The following is a 7,602-nucleotide window of genomic DNA, read 5'->3' as shown; positions in this document are numbered from 1 at the left end:
GGGCCGAGGTTATGGTCTGAAATTGTTGAACTCGATGTTGAGTCCAGAAAGCTGTAAAGTGCCTAATCGAAAGATGAGGTGCTGATCCTCGAGCTTACGTTGAGCTTCATTGGAACAGTGTAAGAGGCCGAGGACGGAGAGGTCAGAGTGGGAGTGGGGCGGAGAATTAGTGACAGGCGACCGGAAGCTCGGGGTCACCCTTACCGACTGAACGGAGGTGATCTGCAAAGCGGTCGCCCAATCTGCGTTTGGTCTCCCCAATGTAGAGGAGAATTAAAGTGACAGACTAATCTAACTGAAATTTTTGATGAAGCAACAGGGAGGATTGATGAAGGGAATGCAATGGATGTTGTTCACATGGATTTTAGGAAGGCGTTTGACAAAGTACCACATAGAAGGCTGGTTAACAAAAGTGAGGCTCATGGAATAGGTGGGTCAGTGGCAGCTTGGATAAGGAATTGGCTTAAGGACAGAAAACAGCGAGTTGTGGTAAATGGCTGTTTTTCAAACTGGAGGATGGTAGACAGTGGTGTTCCCCAAGGGTCAGTGCTGGGGCCACTTTTTTTTTTGATATATATAAATGACCTGGATATTGGAATACAGAGTAGAATTGCGAAATATGCCGATGACACCAAACTTGGGGGTGTGGCAAACAGTGAGGATGGTACCAGTCGACTGCAACAGGACATAGAAAGGCTAATAGAATGGGCAGAGTGGCAGATGGCATTTAATACAGAGAAGTGTGAGGTGATGCATTTTGGCAGAAGGAACAGGGAGAGGCAATATACACTTAATGGCACAGTTTTAAAGAGTGTGCAGGGACAGAGGGACCTGGGAGTTAATGTGCATAGGTCCCTGAAGGTGGCGGGACATATTGAGAGAGTGGTTAACAAAGCATTTGGGATCTTGGGCTTCATAAATAGAGGTATTGAGTACAAAAGTAGAGAAGTTATGCTGAACCTTTATAAAGCGCTGGTTAGGCCACAACTGGAGTATTGTGTCCAGTTCTGGTCACCACACTTTAGGAAGGATGTGAAGGCCCTTGAGAGGGTGCAGAGGAGATTTACTAGAATGGTTCCAGTGATGGGGGATCTTAGCTACAAGGACAGGTTGGAGAAGCTGGATTTGTTTTCATTAGAGCAAAGGAGGTTGAGGTGTGATTTGACAGAGGTGTACAAGATTATGACGGGTTTGGATAGGCTAGACGGGGAAAGGCTGTTCCCACTAGTTGATGGTACAAGGACTAGGGGACACAGATTTAAGGTTTTGGGCAAGTGATACGGGGGGATGTGAGGAAAAACTTTTTTACGCAGCGAGTGGTGAGGACCTGGAACTTGCTGCCGACGGAAGTGGTGGAAGCGGAGACACTCAATGTTTTCAAGGGGAGACTGGATAGGCACTTGAGGGAAATAAACTTGCAGGGCTACGGGGATAGAGCGGGGGAGTGGGACTGACTGGATTGCTCTACAGAGAGCCGGCACGGACTTGATGGGCCGAATGGCCTCCTTCTGTGCCATTATGACTCTGAGAGGAGACCGCATCGTGAGCAGCGAACACAGTTTACTAAATTGCAAGAAGTACAAGTAAATCACTGTTTCACCTGGAAGGAGTGTTTGGGGCCCTGGACAGTGGGAAGGGGGGAGGTAAAAGGGCAGGTGTTGCATCTCCTGCGCTTGCACGGGAAGGTGCCGGGCGAAGGGGAAGGGGTGTTGGGGGTGATAGAGGAGTGGACCAGGGTGTCGCGGAGGGAGCGGTCCCTTCGGAATGCTGAAAGGGGAGGTGAGGGGAAGATGTGTTTGGTGGTGGGATCACGCTGGAGGTGGCGGAAATGGCGGAGGATGATCCGTTGAATGTGGAGGCTGGTGGAGTGAAAGGTGAGGACAAGGGGAACCCTATCATGGTTCTGGGAGGGAGGGGAAGGGGTGAGAGCAGAAGTGAGGGAAATAGAATGGACTACACTACATCTACTGGTTCCCCTTTATCCACCCTGCTCGTTACATAACATAAGAACATAAGAAGTAGGAGCAGCAGTAGGCCATACGGCCCCTCGGGCTTGCTCCGCCATTCAACAGGATCGTGGCTGATCCGAACCTAGACTCATGTCCACTTCCCTGCCCGCTCCCCGTAACCCCTAATTCCCTTATCAGTTAGGAAACTGTCTATCTCCGTTTTAAATTTATTTAATGTTGCAGCTTCCACAGCTCTCTGAGGTAGCAAATTCCATAGATTTACTACCCTCTGAGTGAAGAAGTTTCTCCTCGTCTCAGTTTTGAAAGGGCAGCCCCTTATTCTAAGATGACTCCCCCAGTTCTAGTCTCACCCATCAGTGGAAACATCCTCCCCGCATCCACCTGACCAAGCCCCCTCACAATCTTATATGGTTCGATAAGATCGCCTCTCATTCTTCTGAATTCCAATGAGTAGAGGCCCAACCTACTCAACCTTTCCTCATAAGTCAACCCCCTCATCTCCGGAATCAACCGAGTGAACCTTCTCTGAACTGCCTCGAGAGCAAGTATATCTTTTCTTAAATATGGAAACCAAAACTGTATGCAGTATTCCAGGTGTGGCCTCACCAATACCCTGTATAACTGCAGCAAGACTTCCCTGCTTTCATACTCCATCCCCCTTGCAATAAAAGCCAAGATTCCATTGGCCTTCCTGATCACCTGCTGTACCTGCATACTAACCTTCTGTGTTTCATGCACCAGGGCCCCCAGATCCCTTTGTACTGTAGCACTTTGCAGTTTCTTTCCATTTAGATAATAACTTGCTCTTTGATTTTTTCTGCCAAACTGCATAACTCACACTTTCCAACATTATATTCCATCTGCCAAATTTCTGCCCACTCACTAAGCCTGTCTATGTCCTTTTGCAGGTTTTTTATGTCCCCCTCACTCGCTGCTTTCCCTCCCATCTTTGTATCGTCGGCAAACTTGGATACGTTGCACTCGGTCCCCCCTCCAAATCATTAATATAGATTGTAAAGAGTTGGGGTCCCAGCACTGACCCCTGCGGAACACCGCTAGTTACTGATTGCCAACCCGAGAATGAACCATTTATCCCCACTCTCTGTTTTCTGTTAGATAGCCAATCTTCCACTCATGCCAGTATATTACCCGCAATCCTGTGATTTTTTATCTTGTGCAGTAATCTTTTGTGTGGCACCATGTCAAATGCCTTTTGGAAGTCCAAATACACCACATCGACTGGTTCCCCTTTATTCACCCTGTTTGTTACGTCCTCAAAGAATTCGAGCAAATTTGTCAAACGTGACTTACCCTTCATAAAACCATGCTGACTCTGTCCGATTAAATTATGCTTATCCAAATGTCATGTTACTGCTTCCTTAATAATGGACTCCAACATTTTACCAACCACAGATGTTAGGCTAACTGGTCTATAGTTTCCAGCTTTTTGTCTACCTCCCTTTTTAAATAAGGGCATTACATTAGCCCTTAGGTTGGGTGATTGGGCAGAAACATGGCAAATGCACTATAATGTGGATAAATGTGAGGTTATCCACTTTGGTGGTAAAAACAGGAAGGCAGATTATTATTTGAATGGCAATAGATTGGGAGAAGCGGAAGTGCAAAGAGACCTGGGTGTTCTTGTGCACCAGTCACTGAAGGTAAGCATGCAGGTGCAGCAGGTGGTTAAGAAGGCAAATGCTATGTTGGCCTTCATAGCAAGAGGGTTCGAGTACAGGAACAAGGATGTCTTGCTGCAGTTGTACAGGGCCTTGGTGAGACCGCACCTTGAGTATTGTGTGCAGTTTTGGTCACCTTACCTGAGGAAGGACGTTCTTGCCATGGAAGGAGTGCAGCGAAGATTCACCAGGCTGATACCTGGGATGGCAGGAATGACGTACGAGGAGAGATTGTGTCGATTGGGCTTATACTCACTGGAGTTTAGAAGATTGAGAGGGGATCTCATCGAAACCTATAAAATTCTGTCAGGTCTGGACGGACTAGCTGCAGAAAGGATGTTCCTGATGGTCGGGGAGTCCAGAACCAGGGGTCATAGTCTAAGGATAAGGGGTAAGCCATTTAGGACTGAAATGAGGAGGAATTTCTTCACCCAGAGAGTGGTGAACCTGTGGAATTCTCTGCCACAGAGGGCGGTGGAGGCCAGTTCATTAAATATATTCAAGAAAGAGTTGGATATATTTCTTGAGGCTAAAGGGATCAAGGGATATGGCGAGAAGGCAGGGACAAGGTACTGAATTTGGATGATCAGCCATGATCTCATTGAATGGCGGAGCAGGCTCGAAGGGCCGAATGGCCTACTCCTACTCCTGCTCCTATCTTCTATGTTTCTATGTATCTGCTGGGACCTTTCTTGAATTCAGGGAGTTTTGGAAAATTACCAACAATGCATCCGCAATCCCTACCGCTACTTCTCTCAAGACCCTAGGATGTAAGCCATCAGGTCCAGGGGATTTATCCGCCTTAAGTCCCATTATCTTACTGAGTACCATCTCCTTAGTGATTTTAATTGTGTTTAACTCCTCCCCCCCTATAGCCCCCTGTTTGTCCAGTGTTGGGATATTTTTAGTGTCCTCTACTGTAAAGACTGATACAAAATATTTGTTCAGCGTTTTTGCCATCTCCATGTTCCCCACTACTAATTTCCCAGTCTCGTCCTCTAAGGGACCAACATTCACTTTAGCCACCCTTTTTCTTTTTATATAACTGTAGAAACTCTCATAGTAAAGGATCCACTAGGGACCCTGCTCATAACATGATAGAATTTCACATTCAGTTTGAGGGTGAGAAACTTGGGTCTGAAACTAGTGTCTTAAACTTAAATAAAGGCAATTACAAGGGTATGAAGACAGAGTTGGGTAAAGTGGACTGGGAAAATAGATTAAAAGGTAAGACGGTAGATAAGCAGTGGCAGACTTTTAAGGAGATATTTCATAACACTCCACAAAGATATATTCCAGTGAGAAAGACTCTGAGAAGGATGAACTAAGGAAGTTAAGGAGGGTATCAAATTGAACGAAAAGGCATACAATGTTGTGAAGATTAGTGGTAGGCCAGAGGATTGGGAAATTTTTAAAAACTTGGAAAGGATGACTAAAAAAATAAAAAAGTGAGAGAAGATGAATTAGGAGAGTAAACTGGCAAGAAATATAAAAACAGACAGTAAGAGCTTCTACAAGTATATAAAAAGGAAGAGAGTAGCTAAAGTAAATGTTGATCCCTTAGAGGATGTGACTGGGCAATTAATAATGGGAAACAAGGAAATGGCAGAGACTTTGAACAAATATTTTGTATCTGTCTTCAAGGGAGAAGACACTAAAAGCATCCCAATAATAGTGGAAAATCAAGGGGCAAAAGGGAGGGAGGAACTTAAAACAATCACTATCACTAGAGAAAAAGTACTAGACAAACTAATGGGACTACAGGCTGACAAGTCCCCTGGACCTGATGGCCTGCATCCTGGGGTCTTAAAAGAAGTGGCTGCAGAGATAGTGGATACATTGGTTGTAATCTTCCAAAATTCCCTAGACCCTGGAAAGGTTCCAGCAGATTGGAAAACTGCAAATGTAACGCCCATATTCAAGAAAGGAGGGAGACAGATGGCAGGAAACTATAGGCCAGTTAGCCTAACATCTGTCATTGGGAAGATGCTGGAATCCATGATTCAGGAAGCAGTAGCAGGATATTTAGAAAATCATAATACAATCAAGCAGAGTCAACATGGTTTTATGAAAGGGAAATCGTGTTTGACAAATTTATTAGAATTCTTTGAGGAAAGGTTGAGTAGGTTGGCCCTCTACTCATTGGAATTCAGAAGAATGAGAGGCGATCTTATCGAAACATATAAGATTGTGAGGGGGCTTGATCGGGTGGATGCGGTGAGGATGTTTCCACTGATGGGTGAGACTAGAACTAGGGGGCATCATCTTAGAATAAGGGGCTGCCCTTTCAAAACTGAGATGAGGAGAAACTTCTTCACTCAGAGGGTGGTAAATCTATGGAATTTGCTACCTCAGATAGCTGTGGAAGCTGCAACATTAAATAAATTTAAAACGGAGATAGACAGTTTCCTAACTGATAAGGGAATTAGGGGTTATGGGGAGCAGGCAGGGAAGTGGGCGTGAGTCTAGGTTCGGATCAGCCACGATCCTGTTGAATGGCGGAGCAGGCCCGAGGGGCCGTATGGCCTACTTCTGCTCCTACTTCTTATGTTCTTTTTCTCTTCACATATCTATAAAAGCTTTTACAGTCAGTTTTTATGTTCCCTGCAACCTTACTCTCATATTCTATTTTCCCCTTCTTAATTAATCCCTTTGTCCTCCTTTGTTGAATCCTAAACTGCTCCCAATCCTCAGGTTTACTGCTTTTTCTGGCCAATTTATCTCCTTGGATCTTATGCTATCCCTAATTTCCCTTGTTAGCTACGGTTGAGTCACCTTTTTTGTTTTATTTTTATGCCAAACTGGGACGAACAAATTCTGTAGTTCATCCATGCGGTCTTTGAATGTTTGCCAGTGCCTATCCACCATCAACCCTTCGAGTGACATTCCCGAATCAATCCTACCCAACTCGCGCCTCAGACCATCGTAGTTTCCTTTATTTAAATTTAGGACCCTAGTCTCTGAGTCAACAACTTCATTCTCCATCTTAATGAAGAATTCGATCATATTATGATCACTCCGACCCAAGGGGCCTCGTACAACAAGATTGCTAATTAATCCTTTCTCGTTACATAATACCCAGTCTAAGATGGCCTGATCTCTGGTTGGTTCTTCGACATATTGGTCCAGGAAACCATCCCGTAAACACTCTAGGAATTCCTCCTCCACAGTAGAGGACATGAGAGGGGGGGAGGGAGTCCCTTTAAATGTGGAGGAGGTGGGTGTCCCTTTAAATGTGGAGGGGGTGTGTGTCCTTTTAAATGTGGAGGGGTGGGTGTCCCTTTAAATGTGGAGGGGTGGGTGTCCCTTTAAATGTGGGGGGGTGGGAGTCCCTTTAAATGTGGGGGGTGGGTGTCCCTTTAAATGTGGAGGGGGTGGGTGTCCCTTTAAATGTAGAGGGGGTGGTGTCCCTTTAAATGTGGAGAGGCGGGGCCGCGCATGCTCATTCGGCCCCACCACAAAACGAGGCTGCCAGTGCGCCTGCGCGGGACCTTCGGGGAGCAGACGTTAGGCCGGGCCCGGGGAAGAGGCGGAATCAGCGGCCGGGGTAAAGTCAGGTGTTGGGGAATCGATTTAAATCGAGGTGAGGCGGGGGAGCGGAGAGCGAGATTATAAAGTAAGAGACGAGAAAAACCAAACCTGAGAGTCGGGCGGGCGGGACCTCCGCGGACGCCGAACGGAGCGGATTGGGCCGCGCGGGGTGGCGGAGTGAGCCGGAGCAATGTGATTCTGAGTGACGGGAGCACTGACCAATAGGAAAAGGGCTGAGCTTGGAGGACTGAATTGGGCGGCCTGGTCCTCCAACCAATGGCGGCGCGGCTATGGGGCGGGACCTTCCCTCCCCGGGGCTGGTAGGCTGGGGCCCGATTGTGACATCATCAGAGGAAGAGGCACAATCAGGTGGATGGAGGCCTGGCACCGGGCCTGTGACTGACGGGAGCTCTGACCAATAG

At 46.8% G+C, this 7,602-nt stretch overlaps 1 protein-coding gene across 1 annotated transcript in view; it reads left to right on the top strand.

The window, feature by feature from the left end:
* The first annotated feature begins 7,111 nt into the window (after window positions 1-7,111).
* The window catches only part of LOC147083896 (uncharacterized), a 135,111-nt gene continuing 134,620 nt past the window's right edge, over window positions 7,112-7,602 (top strand). Inside the window, exon 1 of the mRNA XM_085980075.1 lies at window positions 7,112-7,232. The gene's annotated coding sequence lies outside the window, so the exon portion shown is untranslated. The remainder of the gene's footprint in view (window positions 7,233-7,602) is intronic.

Source organism: Somniosus microcephalus, unplaced genomic scaffold (assembly GCF_052327205.1).
Source record: "Somniosus microcephalus isolate GS21.2 unplaced genomic scaffold, FLI_Smic_1.0 scaffold26, whole genome shotgun sequence".
Taxonomy (NCBI): Eukaryota; Metazoa; Chordata; class Chondrichthyes; order Squaliformes; family Somniosidae; genus Somniosus; species Somniosus microcephalus.
This window is presented reverse-complemented; position numbering and strand designations above follow the sequence as displayed.